The sequence below is a fragment of the Ornithorhynchus anatinus genome, chromosome 2, assembly GCF_004115215.2.
Source record: "Ornithorhynchus anatinus isolate Pmale09 chromosome 2, mOrnAna1.pri.v4, whole genome shotgun sequence".
Lineage (NCBI taxonomy): Eukaryota > Metazoa > Chordata > Mammalia > Monotremata > Ornithorhynchidae > Ornithorhynchus > Ornithorhynchus anatinus.
Window position 1 is genome coordinate 74,545,074 of NC_041729.1, and position 26,593 is coordinate 74,571,666.

At 49.1% G+C, this 26,593-nt stretch overlaps 1 protein-coding gene across 3 annotated transcripts in view; it reads left to right on the plus strand.

Annotated features, from left to right (window-relative positions):
- The first annotated feature begins 6,333 nt into the window (after positions 1-6,333).
- The window catches only part of TULP4 (TUB like protein 4), a 265,857-nt gene continuing 245,597 nt past the window's right edge, over positions 6,334-26,593 (plus strand). For all 3 annotated transcript variants that reach the window (XM_029052677.2, XM_029052661.2, XM_029052668.2), the window contains exon 1: positions 6,334-6,414. The gene's annotated coding sequence lies outside the window, so the exon portion shown is untranslated. The remainder of the gene's footprint in view (positions 6,415-26,593) is intronic.

Genomic DNA, 26,593 nt, shown 5'->3' on the forward strand with positions numbered 1-26,593 from the left:
CTGGGTTAATTATACCTTTCGACTGGTCTGTTTAGCCTGGGGAGGAGATATGGGTGAGACTGGAGCTCACTTTAGATCGCTAAAAGATAATGTGACGTTTAAAATTGCATTAATCAAAGTTGTTTTCATCTTGAAATGGAATTTTTAATGTCCTTGCACCTTTGACCTAGTAATTGCAATGCTCCCTTAAAATTAGCTACATCGGTTTAGAGTAAAACTGTATTTGCCCATCTTCAGAATTTAGAGGAAAGGATCTCCCTGTCCCATTCTGCCTCTTCTACTGCTTATTCATCTGTATAATATCACATCCTAGCCTGTGGAAAGATTGCAGTTACATGGAACACCAGCCCTGGGGAAAACCTAGTGTTATAGTATAAACTTGTTTGCTTCTTGACCTTGGGCAAGGCACTTAACGTCTCAGCCTCAGTTATCTCATCTGTAAAATGGGGATTAAGACTGTGAGCCCCGTCTGGGACGGGTGTTGCGGATCGCCTCAACATGGCGATGGTGAGGCCAGCCTCAACCCCAAGTCAAGGGACCTGCGCCACGTGAACTGTAAAATGCCTGCGCCATTGCCTGTGCCATGTGGGCTGTAAAATGGCCACGCCATGTGAAACTCCTCCATCATGTGCTACTTCAAACTTGGCGCACCACTCTCGTGCGGGCTGGTCGGGTGTCACGGGATCATGAAAGTGCTTACTGATTGGTTACTGTTACTATGTGTGCCTAGCCCCGATTGGGTGCCCTGTGCCAGTGGGGGGTTTCGCCGTATCAATAAAGCTGGCAGGGCAGCCCAGGATCGGGGTGCTGCGGTCACTCGTACCCCACCGGGGTGAACGGGCCGCTCGCCACTTTCCTACTGACCTGTTCTTTGACCCGTTCTCTCGGAGTCTTTCGTCTCTACATCGACTAAACGAACTTTTTCTAATTTGTCTAATTTTTGTCAATAACACGGGGGACTTATGTCCAACCCGATGAGCTTATTGTCTACCCCAGTGCTTAATACGGTGCCTGGCACATAGTAAGGGCTCAACAAATCCCATTTTAAAAAATTATTCATTCATTCATTCGATAGTATTTATAGTAGAGAAGCAGCGTGGCTTAGTGGAAAGAGCACGGGCTTGGGGGTCAGAGGTCATGAGTTCGAATCCCAGCTCTACCACTTGTCAGCTGTGTGACTGTGGGCAAGTCACTTCACTTCTCTGTGCCTCAGTGACCTCATCTGTCAAATGGGGATTAACTGTGAGCCTCACGTGGGACCACCTGATTACCCTGTATCTACCCCAGCGCTTAGAACAGTGCTCTGCACGTAGTAAGCGCTTAACAAATGCCAAAATTGTGATTATTATTATTATGGAGCGCTTACTGTGGCCAAGGCACTGTACTAAGCACTTGGGAGGGTACAATATAACAACAAACGCATACATCCCCTGCGGACAACGAGCTCACAGTTTAGAGGGATTTATAACTATAAATCGATCAAATCTGAAGGCTATTGTGGGACCCTAAGAACCCAGGAGCAAAATATCAGAGCACAGTGTCTCGCACTGTAGCCTACTTAAGGAATGCTGGAAAGCTACCACAGAAGGCAGGCTCACCTAAGGGGCAGCAACCAGAAATTCAGCATCTCCTGTTCTGAACAAAGATCAATAGATCATTAGTATTTATTGAGCCTATTGTGTGCAGAGTACTATCTTAAGCAATTGGGAGAGTACAATAGATGATCCCTGCCCAGTGTTTACAGTCTACTGGGGAAGTCAGATATGTAGTAATTTACTGACAAGGAAAAGAAGTGCTTAAATAGTTTAGGATAGCAGGGTGTGGCCGCAAATGAAAACAAAAAAAACAACTGTGAAGAAAGAACAATGGCAACTGTCAATAAGATCATTTTCAAAGCTAAAGAACGCATACACATAAACATAGCTGTTACAGTAAACAAAACAACTCCACAGTAGTCTCATTAATTGGCAAGTTTACCAATTAATGGTAGTAACCGGATGCTTCTGAAGTGCATAGCACTGTTCAAAGCGCTTGGGAGAGTACAGCAGAAGCAGACACATGTTCCCTGCCATGAAAGATTCTACAATGTAATGGGGGATAGAGTAGACAAAAAGTATTTGCAAATAGTGGGAGTGGGAGGATGAAGAAGATTATAAGAGCAGTAGTAATGGTATTTTCATGTGCTAAATGTGCAAAGCACCACACGAAGGGCTGACAATTTACGGGTGAAAATTAGAGATTGTTCCTGGTTCTCAAAGGACACGGCCCAGTAGAAAGGGGCACAGAACTGGGTGATAGGAGACCTGGGTTCCAGTCCAAGCTCTACTATTTGCCTGTTGCATGACCTTAGGCAAATTTCTTAACTTCTCTGTCTCAATCCATCACCTCATCTGAAAAAGAGGGATTCAATACCTGTTCTCCAACCCCCTAGACCGCGAGCCCTGTGTGGGACGGGGATTCCGTGTGAGCTGATTTCCGTGTTACCCAAGCACGGAACAGATATTATTGTTTATTATCATCATCATCAATATCAGTAGCATTAGCATAATCATCCTTTACTGTGAAGATGGAAGTCAAGGAGAACAACACCCAGAGGTTCCTTCAAATATCCAGTTGCTACTATTGGAGAAAGGATTTGGGGCTGATGTAGTTTCGGGCCAACCCATCAATGGATCATCTCTGGTTTATGTTCAGTCCTGGGAAGGTGGTGAGAAGGTGCACAAGGACACAGTTCATTCATTCATTCATTCAATAGTATTTATTAAGTGCTTACTATGTGCAAGAGCACTGTACTAAGCGCTTGGAATGTACAAATAGGTAACAGATAGAGACAGTCCCTGCCCTTTGACGGGCTTACGGTCTAATCGGGGGAGACGGACAGACAAGAACAAGAACGGTTCCAGAGTTGTCCAGTTCCACCAGCACCAGCGTGTCCCTTGAGAGGAAAAAAAAAAACAACCCACCAAAAACCAGATTCCTCCTGTCATGGTTCCTTATTCTCCCCAAAGCTAGCCATCCCCCCCAACAAAAGATATCAAGAACATGTAATAGCACACCCAATTCAAACTCGAACAACAAAATAGTCATTTCATTGGAATAGGGTTTTTACAGGCAACGATTTCAATTTCAATGACTTCCTGGTGTATTTACTTATTTATTCTGCTTCATTTACTACTTAATGGTAAGTGTTGAACAGGCCAGGAAGGATGGAGAAGCCGTGCGGCCTAGTGGATAGAGCATGGGCCCGGGAGTCAGAAGGACCCGGATTCTAATCCCGGCTCCAACCCTTGTTTGCCAGGTGTCCTTGGGCAAGTCACTTCACATTTCTGTGCCTCAGTGACCTCGTCTGTAAAATGGGGATTAAGACTATATGAGCCCCGAGTGGGACAGGAACCGTGACCAACCTTGTCTCTTCCCCAGCACTTACAAGAGCGCCTGGCACAGAGTAAGCGCTTAGCAATACCATTAAATCGGCTGTGGGGGCATCGGGGGTGGGCAGAGGCCTGTGATAGAAACAGCATGGCATAGTAGTTACAGCAAGGGTCTGGGAGTCTGAAGGTCACGGGTTCTAATCCCGCTTCTGCCACTCGTCTGCTGTGTGACCTTGGGCAAGTCAGTTCACTTCTCTGTGCCAACGTTCCCTCATCTGTAGCATGGGGATTAAGACCGTGGGCCCCACATGGGACAAGGACGGCGTCCAACTCGATTTGCTTGTGTCCACCCCGGCGCTGAATACAGGGCCAGGCATGTAGTAAGTGCTTAAGAAACGCCATCATTACTATTATTATTATTATTATTGCTATTTTGGAATGTGTGTGCAGGATGGGGTGAGGGGGACTTGAGAGAAGTAGCAAAAAAACCCTCCAACAAACCAAGGGGTGGATGCGGGGGTCTTGGCAGTCGGGAGCAATGAAAGGGTGGCGGGATGGGGCGTCGACGGTTGGGGTGGAGGGGGCTGTGGGGAGCAGGGGGGCAGGGCCTGGCCTGTTTTACTTGTTCAGATGTGCATATACATATATGGGGAAGCAGCGTGGCTCAGTGGAAAGAGCCTGGGCTTGGGAGTCAGAGGTCATGGGTTCGACTCCCAGCTCTGCCACTTGTCAGCTGTGGGACTGTGGGCAAGTCATTTCACTTCTCTGTGCCTCAGTTACCTCATCTGTAAAATGAGGATTAACTGTGAGCCTCACGTGGGACAACCTGATTCCCCTGTGTCTACCCCAGCACTTAGAACAGTGCTTGGCACATAGTAAGCGCTTAACAAATACCAACATTATTATTGTTAGTAATGTTGGTATTTGTTAATAATGTTGGTATTTGTTAAGCGTTTAGTATGTGCCGAGCACTGTTCATTCATTCATTCATTCATTCATTCAATCAATAGTATTTACTGAGCGCTTACTATGTGTAGAGCACTGGACTAAACGCTTGGAATGGGCAAATCAGCGACAGAGAGAGACCATCCCTGCCCACTGACGGGCTTACTGTTCTAAGCGCTGGGGAAGATCCAGGGGAATGAGGTTGTCCCACGTGAGACTCGCAGTCTCCATCCCCATTTTACAGATGAGGGAACTGAGGCCCAGAGAAGTGAAGTGACTTGCCCACAGTCACAGAGCTGACAAGGGGCAGAGCTGGGATTCGAACCCATGACCTCTGACTCCCAAGCCCGGGCTCTTTCCACTGAGACGAGCTGCTTCCCACATATATATATCTATATCTATACATATATAGATATAGATATATATGTATATAGATCTCTCTCTCTCTCTCTATATATATATATATATAGAGAGAGAGAGAGATAATTCTATTTCTATTGATGCGATTGATGCCTTGTTTCCTCATTTTGATGTCTGTCTCTCAAGCGCTTAATTCAGTGCTCTGCACACAGTAAGTGCTCAATAAATACGATTGAAGGAACGAATGTCCCTCCCCTTCTAGACTGTGAGGCCCTGAGGGCAGGGATTGTCTCTAGTGCCGAACTGCACTTGGCAAGCGCTTAGTACAGTGCTCTGCACACAGTAAGGGTCCAATAAATAGGATTGAATGGATGAATGACTGATGGGCGGCGGGGGGGGGGGGGCATTATTTCTGAGAAGGGGCGGGGCCTAGTGGGGGAGGGGGCGGGGCCTGGCGGGGAAAGGGGCGGGGCCGGATAGGGAGGGGCCAATCGGGGGAGGGGGCGGGGCCTGGAGAAGAGGGGGCGGGGTCTGTCCGGGGAGGGGCCAATCAGGGGATGGGGCGGGGCCTGGAGAAGAAGGGGTGGGTCATTTTTGGGGAGGGGGCGGGGCTTGGAGAAGAGGGGGCGGGGCCTGCCAGGGGCACGGCCAATCGGGGAGAAGGGGCGGGGCCTGTCTGGGGGCGGGGCGTGGAGTGGAGTGGAGGGGGCGGGGCCTGTCCGGGGAGGGGCCAATCTGGGAAGGGGGCGGAGCCTGACCGGGGCGGGGGCCAATCAGGGATAGGGGGCGGGGCCTGTACGGGGCGGGGCCAATCAGGGGAAGGGGGCGGGGCCTGGCGCTCCGAGGGCGGGGCCTGTCCGGGGCGGGGCCAATCGGGGGAGGGGCGGGGCCTGTCTGGGGAGGGGCCAATCTGGGAAAGGGGCGGAGCCTGACCGGGGCGGGGCCAACCGGGGGTGAAGGGGCGGGGCCTGGCGCTCAGAGGGCGGGACCTGCACAGGGCGGGGGCCAATCAGGGAGAGGGGGCGGGGCCTGTCCGGGGCGGGGCCAATCAGGGGAAGGAGGCGGGACCTGTCCGGGGCGGGGGCCAATCGGGGATGAAGGGGCGGGGCCTGGCGCTCCGAGGGCGGGGCCTGTCCGGGGCAGGGGCCAATCAGGGGGAGGGGGCGGGGCCGGTCCGGGGCGGGGGCCAATCGGGGTGAAGGGGCGGGGCCTGGCGCTCCGAGGGCGGGGCCTGTCCGGGGCAGGGGCCAATCAGGGAGAGGGGGCGGGGCCTGTACGGAGCGGGGCCAATCAGGGGAAGGGGGCGGGGCCTGTCCTGGGCGGGGCCAATCGGGGAGGGGGCGGGGCCTGTCCGGGGCGGGGGCCAATCGGGGATGAAGGGGCGGGGCCTGGCGCTCCGAGGGCGGGGCCTGTCCGGGGCGGGGGCCAATCAGGGGGAGGGGGTGGGGCCTGCCGGGTGAATGTATCGGGTCATGTGACCGCCTCACGGGGTCCACTCGGCAGGCCCGGCGGCGGCGGCGGCGGCGGGAGGCGGCGGCGGGAGGCGGAGGAGGAGGGAGGAGGGAGGAGACGGGACCGGCAGCGCGCACAGCTCGTGCTGCTCCTCCTGCTGCTGCAGCTGCGGCCCGGAGAACAACGAGCGGCGGCGGCGGCGGCGGCGGCGGCGGCGGCGGCCGTGCAGGAGGAGCAGGAGCAGGAGAGGAAGATCGTGCCGGGAGAGGCGGCGGGGCCTGGGGAGGTGAGGACCCCGCGACCCCCGTCGTCCGCGTCCCTTCCCCCCCACCTCCCCAAGCAGCTTCCCCCTCCGCCCCCGGGAGACGGGGCCGGGGCAGCCGCTTGGCCCGAAGCCATTTTTCCCCTCTCTCTTCCGATGCCAGAAAAATCCCACCGTTCCCTCCCGCTGCTCCTCCTCCTCCTCCCCCCGCCCCCCCGGATCCCTCCCCGTCCGAGCCCGGAGGGCCTCCGGGAGGAGGCGTCCGCGAGCCCGTCCCCACCCTGCCCCCCCGAAGAAACGGTAGTCGTCGCGGAGGGCATGTGCGGAGAATAATAATGGGGGTATTTGTTAAGCGCTTTGCTATGTGCTGAGCGCCGTTCTAAGCGCTGGGGGAGACCCGGGGTCATCGGGTGGTCCCACGTGGGGCTCGCAGTCCCCATCCGCCCTCCCCCCCCCCCCCATTTGACAGAGGAGGAAACTGAGGCCCAGAGAAGCGACTTGCCCACAGTCACCCAGCTGACAAGGGGCAGGGGAGGGATTCGAACCCATGACCTCGGACTCCCCAGCCCGGGCTCTTGCCCCTGAGCCACGCTGCTTCTAATCGTCATAACGGTGATGGCACGGGTCGAGCGCTGACTCTGTGCAAAGCGCTGTGCTGAGCGCTGGGAGAATATAGAGTCATCAGGTTGTCCCACGTGAGGCTCGCAGTCTTCATCCCCATTTGACAGAGGAGGGAACTGAGGCCCAGAGAAGCGACACAGAGTAAGCGCTCAATAAATACTATTGAATGAGTGAATGACTTGCCCACAGTCACCCAGCTGACAAGGGGCAGGGGAGGGATTCGAACCCATGACCTCGGACTTCCCAGCCCGGGCTCTTTCCCCTGAGCCACGCTGCTTCTAATCATCATAACGGCGATGGCACGGGCTGAGCGCCGACTATGTGCTGAGCGCCGGGGGGATACAGAGGCATCAGGTTGGCCCGTGTGGGGCTCGCAGTCTTCATACCCATTTTACAGAGGAGGGAACTGAGGTCCAGAGAAGCGACTTGCCCACAGTCACCGAGCTGACAAGGGGCAGAGTCTGGATTCGAACCCATGACCTCCAGCTCCCCAGCCCGGGCTCTTTCCACTGAGCCACGCTGCTTCTAATCATAATAACGGTGATGGCACGGGTTGAGCGCCGACTATGTGCAAAGCACCGGGGGGATACAGAGGCATCAGGTTGGCCCGCGTGGGGCTCTCAGTCTTCATCCCCATTTGACAGAGGAGGGAACTGAGGCACAGAGAAAGGAAGGGAGTTGCCCGTAGACTATGTGCAAAGCGCCGTGCTGAGCGCTGGGAGGACATAGAGTCATCAGGTTGGCCCACGTGGGGCTCGCAGTCTTCATCCCCATTTTATAGATGAGGGAACTGAGGCACAGAGAAATGACTTGACCACAGTCACACAGCTGATAAGGGGCAGAGGAGGGATTCGAACCCATGACCTCTGGCTCCCAAGCCCCGGCTCTTTCCCTTGAGCCACGCTGCTTCTAATCGTAATAACGATGATGGCCTGGGTTGAGCGCTGACTATGTGCAAAGCGCCGTGCTGAGCGCCGGGGAGATACAGAGTCATCAGGTTGGCCCACGTGGGGCTCGCAGTCTTCATCCCCATTTGACAGATGAGGGACCTGAGGCACAGAGAAGTGAAGTGCCTTGCCCACAGTCACACAGCTGACAATTCCAAGCGCTTAGTACAGTGCTCTGCACATAGTAAGCGCTCAATAGGTACTTTTGAATGAATGGATGAAAGTGGCAGAGCCGGGAGTCGAACCCATGACCTCTGGCTCCCCAGCCCGGGCTCTTTCCACTGAGCCACGCTGCTTCTAATCGTAATAACGATGATGGTATGGGTTGAGCGCCGACTATGTGCTGAGCGCCGGGGGGATACAGAGTCATCAGGTTGGCCCACGTGGGGCTCTCAGTCTTCATCCCCATTTGACAGATGAGGGAACTGAGGGACAGAGAAGTGACTTGCCCACAGTCACATAGCTGACAAGCAGCGGATCTGGGATTTGAACCCATAACCTCTGACTCCCAAGCCCGGGCTCTTTCCACTGAGCCAAGCTGCTTCTTCTCTTTTTAATAATAAATGATGATAATGGTGGTGGTGGTTAAGCGCTTGCTATGTGCCAAGCACAATTCCAAGTGCGGGGGGAGATAGGAGGTCAGCAGGTTGTCCCACGTGGGGCTCAGAGTCTTCATCCCCATTTGACAGATGAGGTCACTGAAGGCCCAGAGAAGTGAAATGACTTGCCCCACGTCACCCAGCTGACAGGTGTCGTGGTGGGGATTAGAACCCATGACCTCTGATTCCCAAGCCCGGGTTCCTTCCGCTGAGCCGCGCTTATGAGGGGCCAGACACTAAGCGCTGAGGGCAGATCCACCGTCTTAGGGTTGTCCCACCTGGATTGCATGGTCTTCATCCCCCTTTGAGGTCACTGAGGCGAAGTGACGGGACTGGCTCCACGTCCCCCAGCTGACAGGTGTCGCGGTTGGAATTAGAACCCACAACCTCTGACTCCCAAGCCTGGGCTCTTTCCACTGAACCATGCTTATGAGGAGCCAGGCACTGCTCTAAGCGCTGGGGGTAGGTCCACCGTCTTGGGGTTGTCCCACTTGGGGCTCACGGTCTTCATCCCCCTTTGAGGTCACTGAGGCGAAGTGACGGGGCTTGCCCCACGTCTCCCAGCTGACGGGATGCGGTCGGGATTAGAACCCACGACCTCTGACTCCCAAGCCCGGGTTCCTTCCACTGAGCCGCGCTTCTGAGGGGCCAGACACTGCTCTAAGCGCTGGGGGTAGATCCACCGTCTTTGGGTTGTCCCACCTGGGTCGCATGGTCTTCATCGCCCTTTGAGGTCACTGAGGCGAAGTGACGGGACTGGCCCCACGTCTCCCCCCTGACATGTGTTGCGGTCAGGATTAGAACCCACGACCTCCGATTCCCAAGCCCGGGCTCCTTCCACCGAGCCACGCTGCTCTGCGCCGGCCCCTGTACTAAGCGCTGGAGTGGATACCAGCCGGGGGGGGGTTGGACACAGCCCCTTGTCCCCCGGGGGGGCTCGCAGTTTCCACCCCCATTTTACAGATGGGAGGCCGAATTGTCCCTTCCAGACGCTTAGTACGGTGCTCTGCACGTAGTACGCGCCCAGTAAATACTATCGAATGAATGAATGATGAGGAAAGCGAGGCACAGAGATGTGAAGCGACTTGACTGAGGTCACACAGCAGGCAAGGGGCAGAGCCGGGATCAGAACCCGGGACCTTCCGACTCCCAGCCCCCGCTAGGCCAGGCGGCTTCTCTGTAGGTGCGGGCTCCGTCCAGGGTTTCGAAGAGCCGGGGAGGGGAAGAAGGCCCTTTTTTTGGAGAGGGTGGAGCCCTCCTCGATCCTGGAGCTTGCTCCGAGGGACACGAGCCCCGCTGGAGCCGCCCGCTCTACCTGCGCGACCTGTCGTGCCGAAGGGACGATCCTTAGCTCCCCGAGCCCCGGGAATCGGGGGCTCCCTGGATATAGGTTGGGGCTCCGCCTAGGGTTTTCCATCTCCGGGTCTGCGCCCGGTAGCTCGAGCGACTCCATCCGTCAATCCATCGACCACTTGTTCTGTGCCTGCCTTTTTGTTTTGTTGTAGAGAAGCAGCGTGGCTCAGTGGCAAGAGCCCGGGCCTGGGAGTCAGAGGTCAAGGGTTCTAATCCCGGCTCCGCCACTTGTCAGCTGTGTGACTTTGGGCCGGTCACTTCACTTCTCCGAGCCTCAGTTCCCTCACCTGTAAAATGGGGATGAAGACTGTGAGCCCCACGTGGGACAACCCGATCACCTTGTATCCCCCCAGCGCTTTGAACAGTGCTTTGCACATAGTAAGCGCTTAACAAATGCCACCATTATTATTGTCTGTCTCCCCTTTCTAGACGGTGAGCCCGTCGTTGGGTAGGGATTGTCTCTATCTGTGGCCGAATTGTACTTTCCAACCTCTTAGTGCAGCGGTCTGCACACGGTAAGCGCTCAGTAAATACGATTGAATAAATGAATGAATGACCGATCGTGTCGATTGAGAGCTTCCTCTGTGCAGAGTGCTGTACTGAGCGCTTGGGGGAATACGGTAGAACAACCCGACTGGAATCGGTAGACGCGTTCCCTGCCCACCGTGAGCCTAACCCTGCTTTCAGCAGATTTTGTGGTTTAATCTCTCCCTTCTAGCGTCCGAAAGGAGAACCTGAGTTTTCTAAATTTTCAGGTTCTTTGCTCCTCTCTTCCCCACTCTATGAGAGTTGATAGACGCGTTCCCCGCCCGCGGCGAGTTTACCGTCCTTTCATCAGACTTTGTTCTTTAACCTCTCCCTTCCAGCGTCCGAAAGGAGAACCTGAGTTTCCTACGTTGTCAGGTTCTTTGCTCCTTCCCTTCCCCACCCTATGACCCATCTCCCTTCTCCCTCTTAAACCTGAATATACCGGGGAGTTGAAATCAAAATGGTTTATGGTGAACCAGTCCTTAAAGAAGTCAGTCGTGAGCTGTGTCTTATTGGATTTGTAGGTTCAGAGTTACGATAGATGCGGAGTGCTTAACGGCTTTTCACACGCTGAATCGGCACACTAAGAGCGATAACCTCATTGGACAATATAGAGGCACAACTCAAAAGTATCCGACACATACTGATATTCAAACGTAGACCCTCAAAAATACCGAGTGTGCTGTCATCTGAAAGTATACGTTCATTGCTCTGGAGACGGTTAGGTGAATGAATAAAGCAGGAATTCCAAACATTTAACATCCACTTCATTGGTTTAAAAAGGATTTCTTACTGGAAGAAAACTTTCTCACTTTTAGCTGTTACGTTTCAGATAGTTGTCTGCAAAAAGCAGATTTTTGTATGATAGATCAATCTTGGTGACCTCCAGGCTCTGTCATGCGACACAAAATGGGAAGCAAAGGAGGGAAAGAAATAGATGAGAAAATGCGATGTCATTTTAGACTTTTAATCCGGTGGACACCTTTTTGTGGGAAGTGGAGGCGAAAGACAGATTTATTAATCCCCTTGATGAGAAATGACAGCTCAAAGTATTTCTTCCTGAAGACCTTAAATTAAGTGCGTTTGCCGGGGGCGGCGCGACTTGGTTATCACATTGAACTCTTTGTAGCCACCGTGGAGGTGGAGAGTTATCGTTCACTAATTCATATTCTCGACTAAACTCAGGTGTCCTTTAAGCGTTTTACAAATCCATTGTCGTGCACGAGGCTTGTTTGCGAAGAGCCAGGTCTCCAGCCTTCCACCGGAGTTGTCCTGTGCCCAGGAATTAAAGTAGATTTGAGAAATTGGCCCTGAAGAATATGAGACGGTTGATTTTTAGGCCGGCCTCGGGGTCGTGGGTTGGGGTGAAAGGTCTAGAGGTTCCCGTTGCTCTCCTCTGCCCCACCTCTGATCAAAGCTGGACAGCCTTGACTCTGGGTGAGGTTCACTGGATCTGCTAATACTAAGGGCCCGAAGAACTAAGTCGGGGAAAGGACCCGTGTCTCTCCTGCAGGTGTACCGAGCGGCGTAGGGCGCGTGAATCATCTGGCTGCCTCCTAGACTCCCACCTTGTTTTTGCCCTCTCCTTGTCCCTCCGAAGGCCCGATCAGAGTGGTCAGCGGCGTTTGAGGGATGGTGGCACTTGAACCGGGGGAGAAGCATCAGTGACTTCCGTGTGTCTGGTTTTCAGTTTGAATACTCAAGTTCACTTTGAGCTAAAATGTAATTTAGGATCATCAAATACCTTCACTGGGGATGTTCCTGGATTGGTTTGACTTGGATATAGTAGGAAAGCTTAGATAGTTTGATATGCAGCAGCCTCATTTGCCCATCAAAATCAGATTCACCTATAAGTGAACCTGGGGAAGCTTATTGAGCTGAATTGTACATTCCAGGCGCTTAGTATAGGGCTCTGCACATAGTAAGCGCTCAATAAATACGATTGAATGAGTTGACTCCTTCTTATGTGGCATAAGGTCTAAGAGTAATGAACCGCAGGTTCTGTTTACTGCTCTGTCCCATGACCAAGATGGTTCATCTTTGAGTCTGTTTTTCCTTTTATAAAAATTCCACCCTTTATTTTTATTAAGTATTTTCTGGACACTCTTGGCACATATGACATCAAATTAAGGGCTGTAGGAATTGAATTTAGCTCAGAGAGGCTATGGTTTCTGCCCTCAAGAAGCCATTTATTTTTTTCTTAAATGGTATTGGTTCAGCACTTACTACGCGCCAGTCACTGTCCTAAGCAGAGGGGCAAAATCAAGCTAATCAGGTTGGATGCAGTCCCTGTCCAATGTCTTAATCTCCGTGTCCAATGTCTTAATCCTCATTTTACATACAGGGTAACTAAGGCACAGAGAAGTGAAGTGATTTGCCCAGGGTCTCGCAGCGAATAAGGGGCAGAGTCTGGATTAGAACCCAGGTCCTTTAGAACCCAGGTCCTTGTTCCCAGGCCTGTGCCCTATTCACTAGGCCACACTGCTTCTCAGTGATCCTTATTCTAGTGTGGGCCTGGCACCGCAAGCTCTCATTTCTAGCTTTCCCTCGCCAAATCCCAGAGCACTTGCGTCAGGAAGTAAAACCAGTGCTCCTGCTCCGAGTTCTGGACTTCCAGGAGCGATGGATGGAATGATGTTACGGCAGATGGGGAGAGCGTGGGCCAGGGACCCGGGGTGTTGGGAGAGGAGGGGACACCCGGGCTGTCGCATTGGTAGTTCCACGCCCAGGTCTACATTGCCCTGGGGACAACAAATGTCAAAAATCACTCTGGCAGCCTGGAAGTCAGAAATTCCTGGTTTAGCTATAGAGAGGGTCTGGGGCCAAAGAACCCTGTCCAACATTTTTCTGCTTTAAAGTGCAAGGACAGGAAGGTGAGTACTCTGCACACAGTAAGCGCTCAATCAGTAGGATTGAATGAATTTGCCTCTGTTCATTTAGTTAGTTCTTGATGAGAGGTTGAGGGAAGGATGCTGTGAGGGAAGGATGCTGTTGGATGAAATGGAGATTTTTGGAATATCTATGGATTCCAACTATCCATTCTATCCCTGTTCCCGTTAGGAAAAAAAACCCCAATAAACAAGATTTTGGGAATTTCTGCCCTTGCTGAATGCTTTATTCTTTTAGGGATTTATCGATGAGAAGTATGTTAAGTTGACATTTTAAAATCTGTATAGTTATTTATTTTACAAAGGTGTAGATTCAACTTTTTCATTCATTCACTCATTCAGTCGTAGTTATTGAGCGCGCTTACTGTGTGCAGAGTGCTGTACTAAGCGCTTGGGAAGTACAATTCAGCAACAAAGAGAGACAATCCCTGCCCACAGTGGGCTCACAGTCTAGAAGGGGGATCTTTTTGCGGGGAGGGCTTTCGTTCTTCTGATGTCCTTTAAGAAAATTGAAAGCTCCGGTCCGAGGATGTCAAGAATTCAGAAAAACATTAGAAAGGGCTGTGCAGTGGTGCCCTTAATGTTACCACTCTGCCATTTTGATTTCTCTTGTTACTTTTCCTCGCTATCCTCCATCCTCCCTCCAGCTATTACGACTCTATGAGCTCCCTGGGAAAACTGGGCCCAATACATCACAGCCATTGGCTATTAGTTCCGATAAGGCCACGGAGCCGATGGACCCAACGGAGAGGTGAACAACTTGCCGGAATGATCAGCCCTGGCACTGCCTAATGGGGCCAGGGAGTCGGTCGGGATAGATGTTACCCTGTTGACTGAACTGAGAATGCACTTAAGGAGTAGTGATCGCAAATCATCCATTTACCCACCCTGTCTGAACACTTTCTCTGTCAACCCCGCCCACTTTACAGGGAAGCACAACCCAGGTCCCACACCTGGTGGGAGTATAAAATGCACTTTCAATAGTGTCAGCTAAGCACAGTTTCACTGTGGTTGTTGATGAATTATCAGTATTGTTTGTAAACTTTTTGAATGCTTTTCAATTCAAAGAAACCACATGTAAACGTTTGTTTGCTGTTTAGCCCCAGTCCTAGTCAGTGAAGTATTTTCCTCTAAACAGAGGAAAGCCGAGAAAGTTTCCAAGCAATATTGCCATTCTAGAGAGTTTAGAAACACTTGCCCTGGAGGCCTTTAAGGTGTCCCCTGTTTTGTGTCAGAGTGAAAGATGTGAAGGACTTGTAAAAAGCGATAGGGAGAGTGGGCAGCAAAAGCGTGTTTTTGATCCCCGACCTCAAACTCCTGGTCCTTTTGAGGGTTACTTTTTGAGTTTGATGTTTTGCTGTTTCATTCATTCGTATTTATTGAGCGCTTACTGTGTGCAGAACACGGTACTAAGCGCTTGGAAAGTACAATTTGGCAACAGATAGAGACAATCCTCACCTAACAACGGGCTTACAGTTTGACATCATCCTCTAGGCTGTAAGCTCGCTGTTGGCCAGGAGTGTCTGTTATATTGTTTTACTGTACTCTCCCAAGCTCTTAGTTACAGTACTCTGCAAACAGTAAGTGCTCAGTCCATGCACTTGATTGATTGATTGCACTTGATTGATTTTTCTGAAAACATGTGAGGATCTGTATGAATATGTGTGGTTCTTATATAATTGAATCCACGCACTCCTTCCACATGATGGTGGATGGTGGAGCCTCTTGCCCACATTTGACGTTTGTCTGGAGATGGTAACGCTTGGAAGCAGAAGTTCCAGGTGCTCCAGAGGGAGCAAGAGTGAGAGGGAGTGAAAGGGAGCCTTAAATGGAAAGATGGACGGAGATAGGAAGTCTCGGGGAACATTAAGCATAACAGTTAAGTCAAGGGCTAAATGAATCCTACTCTTCCCCACGTGGGAGTCCCTCAACTAATGAGTGTTTGGGGGATTCTTGAGCCAAATGGAATCAGTTGCTATTTGTAGAGGTTTTGGGTCACCCTGCAGAGTGGTTTAAGCATTGAGTTCAGGTCCTGTTGCTTGGCTGCAGAAGTGTAAGCTCGCTGTGGGCAGGGAGCATGTGTGTCATATTATTATGTTGTACTCTCCACAAGCGCTTATTACAGTGCTGTACTCACAGTAAGAACTCAGTAAATACCTTCCATATGTTCTAGCAAATCAGGCAAAGTCACTGAGCCCTTACTGTGTGCAGAGCAGCAGGCTAAGCATTTGGGAGAGTACTATGTAACCGAGTTGGAGGACACATTCCCTGCCCACAACGAGCTTACGGTTAAGAGAGGGATAAGGAAAGGTCACCTCCTTGCCATGACTATGTTTACTTGGCTATGGAATCAGTTTGTTTTTATGCTGACTTGTTCCTACAACCAGGAATGGGCATTTCTCCACTTGTGATCTGTAGAGGTGGCTTTGCTTTCTCTAGCCGGCCCAGGGAAAGTGAGCAAGGGTCCTGGTGGCTGGTCAGATACAGTCAACTTTCTAGGGAGATCACTACTAAGTGAAATCTCCACCTCATTCCCCAAATTTCAACTGTGGTTTGTAATTTCCATTATCTCACCTACTTAACCTTTTACCAAAGCTGTTAACAAGTAGTGAAATTGAGCAGCTGGTTGGAATTATGCCCCCTTCCTCTGTCCTATCCATTCTTAATGGACTCAAGACAAGTAGAGATGGGGCAGGAAGATTACTGGAAATTTTGACAAATGGGATAATCAGTTAATTTAAGTACTACAAAAATCTGGGCCGACTTTTTTTTTTAAGTGCTTACTATATGCCAGGCATTGTATGAAGCTCTGGGGTAGATACAGATTAATCAGGTTGGACACAGTCCATGGTCCACAGTCTTAATCCTCATTTTGCAGATGAGGTGACTGAGGTACAGAGAAGTTAAGTGACTTGTCCCAGGTCACACAGCAGACAAGTGGTGCAGGTGGGATTAGAACCCAAGTCTTTCTGACTCCCAGGCCTGTGGTCTATCCACTGGGCCATGCTGCTTCCACTAACTTTCACTTCATATAGATCTAGGTGCTGCCGTCTCCCTCCAGTATAATAAGCCTAGTTCCTTATGGTTACCGAGCAAGTTAATGGCAAAACTCAAACTCATTTAGCCCCTGAAAATTCAAACCAGTGACTTCAGTGCTTCAGAGACCATGTCGGAAACAGAGAACTTTTGGGTTTATGCTTGCTACAGATTGCATGTAAATGTGAAGTGTTTCCTTCCTACTTCAGGGTTGGTATCTAGGCTCTAAATCTAATTACAATAATCATTATGTCAGTATGTGTACTGAGAGCATCTTGAAGTAGAACATTGGTTTCCCTTTTTTTTTTTTTAACCTCTTCCCCCTCCCACCCTCTTGGTAACCTTGGAAGAATCAAAGCAAACCAGTTAGGCTGATCCAGGTGTAATCTGATCTCAGAGACTATTGTTTTTTTCCCCCAAATATCTGGATTTCCCAGTAGTTGAAGTCCATGCCACATGGGATATCAATAGTATTCATCAAGCACTTACTATGTGCAGAGCACTGTAACTAAACACTTGGAAGTGTTTAATGTAGCAGAGTAGGTAGACATATTCCCTACCCACAACCATCTTACAGTCGAGGGGTGTACCTGCTGGCCAGTATTCGATGCAGTCAATCAGTGGTATTTAGTGAGCGCTTACTGTGTACAGAGCACTGTACTGAGCACTTGGGAGAGTTTTGTGCAGTAGAGTTGGTAGGCTTGATCCCTGCTTAACAGAGATCTTCCAATCTAGTGGGGGAAACAGATGTCGCACCATTTTAAAACCCTCAAATCTCCAAGCCTTTTTGAGAAATAGAACCACCAAAACATAGCTCCTATACATCTTTCCCTGGGTCTCTCCTGGGCTCACTGACCCTGAAATTCAGCCAATGCCCTTACCTGAGTAAACCCGCATTTGATGAGGTAATAAGCAACATTTACTGGCCCTTCAGGACTGGCTAGCAATCGTGGAGGGCAGAACAATCCTTCAGGCTTAAATGGGTGGCTAAAGCCCTATATATAATAGCTTAAGGTTCGTGATTGTTAGAAAACTCCATCGAGGCATTGCTTGCTGCACCTGGTTCTGTAACCTTTGGGCATTTGATAGCCACCCCACCCCTACCCCACAGTACTTATGTACATATCTGTAAATTATATAGTATAAATGACTTATATTAATGTTTCTCCCTCTCTAGATTGTAAGTTCGTTATGGGCAGGGAATGTGTCTGCTAATTCAGTTGTATTGTGTTCTTCCAAGCATGTAGTTTAGTGCTCTGTACACAGTAAGCGCTCGGTAAATACAATTGATTGATGGATTCTAATTGAATTCCATTGAGATTGATGTGTGTGGAAGATGGACATCAAGTAGGATAACGTGGCCTGTGAGTTGGGTTATTTATTTATTTATATATATTATTGTCTGCCCTTCTAGACTCTAAGCTCTTTGTGGGCAGAAAATGTGTCTGTTGTTGTACTCTGCCAAGAACAGTGCTTTGCACCCAGGAAGCACTCAGTTAAATACGACCAAATGAATGAATGAGTCGGATCGCGGAAGCCGCAAGCAGGGAGTCCAGGGAAAATATATTAAGGACACAATGGAAATCAACTTTAGACAATGGAACATAGGAATGGAAAACTGGAAAAGAATGACAAATTCGACCTGATTGAAAGCTCGTTATGAGCAGGGAGTGTGTCTGCTAATTCTGTTGTACTGTGCTTGCCCAAGTGATCAATAAATGCTATGGATTGATTGGTTATGGCTTTTAAGCAAGGGAGGCTGACAAACAGTGAAGGCAGAGCTGCCAACAGCCACAGCAGGGTGACCACAGTGTAAGTCTTCATATGTACCCAGGGTAGGAAGAACAGCGCATCTCACATCAGTCTCTTCAACCACATGGGTAATAGCAAAGCAGGCTGTCCTTCCCATGGATTTTAAAGCACTCAATCAGCTGGCCCCCTTCTACCTCACCTCACTGATTTCCTACTCTAACCCACTCTGCCACACATCACTCCTCTAATGCCCATCTATTTAACTTCCATCTCGTCTTTCTCACTGCTGAATCTTTGCCCACATCCTCCCTCTGGCCTGGAACTCCCTCCCCTTTCATATACAACAGAGCAGCACACTTCCCCACCTTCAAAGCCTTATTAAAATCACATCTTTTCTGAGAGGACTTTGACTAAACCTCATTTCTCTTACTCCTTCTCCCTTCATACGTTTGCATCTTTACCTTTTAAGCGTTTGATATTCGTCCCACCCTCAGCCCTACAGCACATACATACATATGCATAATTTATTGATTTATATTAATGTCTGCCTCCCCCTCTAGACTGTAAGCTCATTGTGGGCAAGGACCATGTCTACCATTTCTATATCGTACTTTCCCAAGTGCTAAGCATAGTGGCCTGCACATAGTAAGTGCTCAATAAATACAGTTGATTGATCAAACATGAAGGAAGATAAATTACCCTTGGACTCTTCCACACTTCCAGTGTCCATTCGCCTTTCATTTATCTGGACATTTTGTTCTTCAGGGTGGGTGTCTCTTCTTTCTCTCTTCCTGCTTTTCTCTAGTCTATAGAGGGAAAAGTCCTTGAGGAAATGCTTCAGCTGATTTCAGGCCTGAGAGACACTTTGACCAATGCGAAGCTTTTTATGTCTTCAAAAACTGAATCAAAGTAACTTGTAAAGCGTCTCCCGGCTTTCACCGTCTGGGCTAGGAAACAGCAGGCTTCTAGAATTCCCTGCTTAGAGTAAATGAGCTGCATCTCCCCAGAAAGCAGATGTGATGGCCCTCCTGAAATCACATCTTCTCCAGGAGGCCTACGCTAGTTAATCTTTTATCTCCCCACCTGATTCTCCCCGCACCCCGCCTGCTATTGCTGCTTCAATATTTTTTCATCACCAGTTTCTTTGGGAACACACACGCCAATCAGTCCATCAGTTGATGTTATTCACTGAGCATTTACTGCATGCAGAACACTGTATTAGGCGCTTGGGAGAGTAAACATTCATAGACTGGTAGGCAGGATCCCTTCCCATAGGAGCTTACACTTATGAATCTGTGTTTATGCACTGTTGTTTTGCTCTACCTGAAAAGCAGGTTGTCGTAGTGGAAAAAGCATGGGCCTAGGAGTCAGAGGATCTGGGTTTTTTAGTGGAAAGAGCATGGGCCTAGGAGTCAGAAGACCTGGGTTTTTCATCCCAGCTCTGCCACTTGTCTGTTGTGTGACCTTGGGCACATCACTTTACTTCTCTGGGCCTCAGTTCCTTCATCGGCAGAATGGGGGATTCACTACCTGTTCTCCCTCCTACTTAGACTGTGAACGGCATGTTTGATCTGATAATCTTTGAATCTACCCTGGCTTTTAGTATAGTGTTTGGCATAGAGTAAGTGCTTAAGAAATTGTCATCATCATTATTGTTATGGGATGATTATTAGAAGGTCAGGCATTGCTTTTTATACTTTTACCTGGGCATGGTTTTACAAGGGTATAATTTTCTCAGTCATTTGAAAACAACCTAAAACTGTGTAGTTATTTGGTAGCAGAAAAGCAGGGATAAGCTTTATATAGTAAATAAGGGTCTTCAGGATATACTAATATCTTTGGGATTGAAGTCCTGTCACCTCTGAGTTTCCCTAGGATGGTTATAATAGATTCTGCTCTGATCTCGCCTACATATGGGTGTATTAGTACATGCTGGATCATCTCCCAGTGTAACCATGCAGGAAATTCAGCAAACAGTAGCTGCGTGATAAAACTCAAGTTTTCCCATAATTACATTAGTGCGGGATTTGGCCCCTGACCATGGATATTAGCTAACTGTTTTAAGGGATTTTTTTTTTGCCCTTTTAAGAATCCAGTGAAGAGACATCCAGGACTGGTATACGATTGAGGTTGGGTTGGGGAGTTTTTTGACTAAAGATTGGAAAATGGTGTTTCAAGATAGCAGCAGGTAAGTCTGCTGCCAAAGTTGGCATAATTGGAACAAGACTCTTTCTGAGCCACCATCTGTTTATGCACAGATAGGAAACAGGGGTTTCATAGCAGTGCAGAATTACACTGCTTATGTTGAAATATTTAGGAATGAACAATGCCAAGAGAGCACTGCCCAATCATTCGTAATTAGGGAAAACTTGAGCTTGTAGGGTGGGGAATTTTTGGCGGGACATAACTCTGTCCAACTTGATTATCTTGTATCTACCTAGGGCTTAGCACAGTGCCGTGCACCTAGTAAGCGATTAACAAATACCATTAAAAAAGGATAATCTGAAACATTAAGTAAGCATCACTGAGGTATTATTCATTCTCTAAAGTCAATGGATAGGTTTTATTTATTGAGCACGTACTGTGTGCTGAGCACTGTATGCACTAAGCGCTTGGGAGAATACAACATAAGAGTTGGTAGACACGTTCCCTGCCCATAATAAGCTTGAAGTAATTCAAAGCACAGCATTAAATAATGAGCTGTAATATGATTACTTTGCAAGAGGCAACAGAAGTAAAAGCTTGCTATGGTAACTGTGATAGCAGTTTTTAAACTTTACAGTCATGGTAAATCTGTCCAGTTGAAGTTGAACAGCAGCCCGCTTCTTAAAGCCCTCTGTAGTAGGCTAAGTCCTACAGAAGATCGCGGTTCACCATTGAACACCTCTCTTGGGGTCTTCAATCATTATTTTAACAGCCCCACCACCAGCTAAGATTTGGGAATTAGAGAAGGTGGAAGAATTGAGTTTCCAACCTTAGTGGCCGCCATGACAACCTCTTCCTCTGTTATCTGGGGGATGGGCGGGGGGGAGGGTTCCTATCTGTGTTCATTCATTCATTCAGTCGTATTTATTGAGCACTTACTGTGTGCAGAGCACTGTACTAAGCTCTTGGAAAAGTACAATTCAACAATAGAGAGACTGTCCCTGCCTGTTGCCACGAAGCAGTACAGATTCGATGTGGGCAAGGAATGGCACGGTTATATTGTGTTATACTCTCCCAAGCGCTTCGTACAGTGCTCTGCACCCAGTAAGCACTCAATAAATACAGTTGGTTAATGATCGGTAAGCTAGAAGGGTAGCATGGCCTACTGGGAAAAACACAGGCCTGGGAGTCAGAGGACCTGGGTTCTAGTCTCGGCTCTGCCAAATGCTTGCTGTGTGACCTTGATCAAGTCTCTTTACTTCTATGTGCCTCAGTTCTCCCGTTCTCCCTCTTACTTAGACCATGAATCCTATGCTGGACAAGGGACCCTGTCCAACCTAATGCACTTGTTTCTACCCAACACTTAGAAGAGTGTTTGACACTTAGTAAGTGCTTAATAAATACTATTTAAAAAAAACACACAAAAAAACCAGGGCAGAGATTTTAGACTGTTTTATTTGGAGTCTTCTGCCTGCCTCATTTCTTTTGCTGTTTTAGGAGAAGCAGAGAAGTTGGCTTCCAGGTTGTGCTCAGAGAGGGGCAGGGGAGACGGGGAAGCGAGCAAGGTGTCTTTGGTTCGAAGCAGCAAGAATCGGGGCAGGAGAGGACTGACATCTCTTTCTCCCCCTTCTGTCTTGCCCTCCGTCTGTCTGTATTGCTTCCATCCTGAGACCCAAGCCAAAGTCGGGGAAAAGCTGAGCCCTCTGCTTGGGGAGGGGCGAGAAGTGGGGCGGGAAAGGAAGTGATGGGGGAGGAAATTGAATTCCCAGCAGCAATTGGATGTTCTTTCAGATGCAGCTTTTAGATCCTGGACTCAGTCAGCAATTAGCAATTACCGTTGATTGATAATTAGTGCTTAACATATTTCTGGATTTTATCTATTGTGTGTCATTTGGAAGTAGGCTGTGTCTATATATAAACTCTTTCCCTTGGTTCAGGAAAATGTGTCTCCCCAAGAAGTTTTCGGAGCATTAGTTGTGACACCTGAAAAGTCACTTACAAATTCATTAATGTATTTTCCCCCTGTGCTTTTTAGATTTGATCGACTATTTGTATCTGAAAGGGTTCTTCTGATGTCTATCGGCATTCCCTACCATTTAAATGAAGCAATAAAAAAAAAAAAAAAACCAAACAAACAAAAAACAAATAAAAGAAAACAAGACACCCTTCCCCTGGAGTAAACTACTCCAGTGTGTTGACTGTTTTTGTTTTGTTAGCTTTTTTATGGTATTTAAGCACTTACAGTGTATCAGGCCCTGTACAAAGCACTGGGGTAGATACGAAGTAATCAGGTTGGACACAGTCCATATCCCACATGGGGCTCACAGTCTTCACCCCCATTTTACAGATGAGGTAACTGAGGCACAGAGAAATGAAGTGACAGGCGCAAGGTCACACAGCAGATGAGTGGTGGAGCCAGGATCAGATCCCAGCTTTCTCTGACTCCCGGGCCCGTGCTGTACATGCTAGGCCATGTGGCTTCTCCCTGTGATCTCTTTGGAGAGTGGTTTTAGAGCCAGGGTGGCCCAGGTTTGATCCCTTGGAAACACATGGCTGACTGCTAAATCTGGGGAAGCCAGCACATTGAGTTGATTCCCAACTGACTTTTGGGTCCAGGATGAGCTTCTATTTAGAGCTTAGAGGCTTAAATCCTATCACACTAGGCTGTGACTTGAAATAGAAATGCCCCTCCAATCCCCCAGCAGATGATCGGAATCAGGACTCTGGGGGTGAAGCCATCCAGTGCTGACTATTTTTCAGTAGAAGTGTTCTGCCACTTCCTGGGAATTGCCACTTTAGGCTAGCTGGGAATTGAGGCAGCACATTGGTGAGATGGCTGGAAGCACGCATTTCAGAGAGCTGGGTGGCCCCAGAGTGTCTCCTTGGGGTTAGGGTGAGACATCCCGGCTCTTGGGACACATCTTGTGTCCTCAGAATCCCCGTCGGCTACCGAATTGATTTTCCAACGGTCCCAATGCAGCTGGGAAACCACATGGATGCTTTACAGATTGTGAAACATGGACTGAAATTGATCAGCCTTTACCCATTCTATCATCTCTTATGGGCTGATCCTCTCAGCACTTCCGGAAAGTGCTTGGAAACGGCTGATGCTCGTCTATAAACGTTTCCCAAGCACAGCCATCCGCGGAAGTATATTCTCCGGGAGGAAGACACTTTGGATCTCAGACTTGAGTTGATTGGGAATTGGCCAAGGGAAATGAAGGGTGTCGTGACTTGCCTGGCGTTTCCTTTTCCCCTCTTTCTTTTGTTGTCTGACACAGAGGGAGAGAGAGAGTGTGTGAGCGCAAGGCAGGGGACAAGAGGGAGGTAATCAGAGAGGGAGAAAGAAAGCAGCTTTCCTCTTTGCCTTTGGTCTACTGCTGGATGGCTGGGTGGCTTTGAAAAACTGACCGACACTCCAAGGGGTCATTCCGAAATTGGCCATGGGCTCCTTTGGGAAAGGGTTCTGCTGCTTAATACCGGTCTCTCTAATACTTCAGAGGACACAGGTGCCGTGGCTCTGTGGCTTCAGGGGCTCTGCCCTATGTACTTTGTGGGTTTCTGCCTTGCCTCCTTCAAAGCACCGGAGAAGTAGCCAAACACAAAGGATTATGGTGTCTTGTCAGGGCCTAGAGTTCAGTCGTGGCCTAGTAGGAGGGAGACTCCTGCCATTTTCAAACATGCAGGGGGGGAAGGGAAGGAAAGAAAGGTCAGTAAGGTAAAGTGTTGTGGAAAATGAAAAGAAGGCGGTGGGATGAAGAAGCCGCTAAACAGATTCCGGGATTGGTGGCAGAATTAATAATGATGGTAATGATGGTATTTGCTAAGCGCTCATTATGTGTCAAGCACTGTTCTGAGTGCTGGGATAGATACAAAATCATCAGGTTGGACGCAGTCCCTTTCCCACATGGGACTCACAGTCTTAATCCCCATTTTACAGATGCGGTAACTGAGGCCCAGAGAAGTGAAGCGACTTGTCCAAGGTCACACAGTAGGCAAGTGACAGAGCTGGGTTTAGAACACACGTCCTTCTGACTTTCAGGCTCATGCTCCTATCCACTAGGCCATGCTACTTCTCTCGGGTGGGGAGCTGAGGGGCCAGCAATGAGAAGGGGCTCCGTCTTCCCTGCTCTTGCTGTTCTCATGGGAGCGGTCATTCCACTTCCCCGAGCCTCTGTGGAAGGGGAATGGTTAAGCAGCAGAGGGCTTTGGTCCATGGCTCATCCCCTAGGGCCAGGGAAGCTTCCTGGGGTTGCATTTCCATGCCAGTAGTCACCACCTCAGCGAACCCATAGCTGTGGAATCTTGCTTCTGGCTTGACACGATGGACCACCACCCCGGGGATATCAGCTCTGGGACGTGGGTGGCATCAAGAACCGATCATCATCCTCATCAATGGTGTTTATTGAGCATTTACTATGTGCAGAGCACAATCCTGGAAGCTTCGTGACCTAGTGGATAGAGCACAAGACTGGGAGTCAGAAGGACCTGGCTTCTAATCCCGGCTCTGCTGCTTATCTGCCGTGTGACCTTGGGCAAGTCACTTCACATTTCTGGGCCTCAGTTCCCTCATCTGTAAGATGCGGATTAAGAATGTGAGCTCCATGGGGGACAGGGACTGTGTCCAACCTGATTAGCTTGTATCTATCCCAGTGGTTAGAACAGTGCCTGGTACACAGTAAGTGTTTAGGAAATACCATTTTAAAAAAAACAACTCCCTGAAAATAGGATTGAGCCCATCCAGATCCTCCTTTCTCCCCACCTCCATGGCTATGTTTTTGTAATGGAGAGTAAATGGTGTGTAAAGTTGGGGTGCAGAAGTCCCCAGGCAGGACTTGGGCCTTGTCTCTCACTGTCACCTACCTCCAGGACTAGATACTTCAAACTTTAGCAAGGGGGAATAGGGATACAAAATTGGGACCCTTTCTCCATAGACTGATTGGATCTGTTTTGCCACTGACTGGAAAGTCCTCTTTTATTCGAGGTCCCAGTTTCAAAATCACAAGTTCAAACTTTTATCCACTCATGGAATCTGAGTGGGGAGACAATTGTTCACTCCCAGTTAGTGGATTTTAAAAATCCTGCTAGTCTAGCGTCTCTGGCAGGAGTCATTATTGGCTCCACGTAGTGTTCATCTATGACATGTAACCTCACTGCACTGATTCTGAGTTAGGTGACCCTGTTTGGTAGAATGACATTTTGTATTAGCGGTTTGTGCTATACAAGAGTAGCTTGGGATCCCCTTCTGCCTTGCTTATAAGCAGTTCAGCTTGCCATCAAAAAGTCGGCTAAATATTGGGCACCCTGAAGTGTGAGAAGCAGCTTGGCCAAGCAGCATGGCCTAGTGGATAGAGCCCGGGCATGGTAGTCAGAAGGACCTCAGTTCTCATCCCGGCCACTTGTCTGCCCACTCTCTGTGCCTCAGTTCCCTCATCTGTAAAATGGGGGTTAAGACTGTGAGCCCCATGCAGGATAGGGACTGTATCCAACCCTATTTGCTTGTATCTACCCCAGCACTTAGAACAGTGCCTGGTACATAAGTGCTTAACAAATACCACAATCATGATGAATTATTATGAACTTGGGAGCCGGCCGTTTGGAGAGGGATATTTTGTGTATATTTGTATAGGTTATTTCCCTTTTCCCCCCATTTCCTGTGACCCTTTCTGGTATGGTTCCTTGTTAACCTGTGCCCCTAACAAAATCAGAATGGATATCTTGCTTTTATTCAGTCTTTGATTTGATTCAGAAACTCTCTAGCAATCAGATTTGGAAAGGCCCTAGCAATCCATTTATCAATGGTATTTACTGAGCTCTTACCCTCCTCTAGACAGTAAACTCGTTGTGGGCAGGGAACGTGTCTGCCAACTCTGTTATTTTGTACTCCCCCAAGCATTTAGTACAGTGCTCTGCACACAGTTAAGTGCTCAGTAAGTATAATTAACTGATTGTGCAGGGCACCGTATGAAGACATAGATTCCCGGAAAGCCAATAGTGAAGAGAATATAGGACAGCAAATGATCGGAACAATGGCAGCCTGTCTATTCCCTGTCTATTCTGGAAATATGTTTGGTGTGTGACTAAGGCACCTATTTTTGGTCCAAGGTTGCCTTGTTTAGGGTGGCCAGGCTCTGATATACACTTGTTTCCCGAGGAACTCCAGCCAGTTCCACAATTCTTTAGAGTTGGGGTTGGCTGTCGAGTGGACTTGGAAATCTGGTGCAGTTCTAAGGGTCACTGGCCAGTACATTTTTAGAGGGCCACCACTCTTAGGAGCATTGGAGAGTGGGGAGTTCTCAAACTCAAGAACAGCCCTAGGAATAACTATAATTTC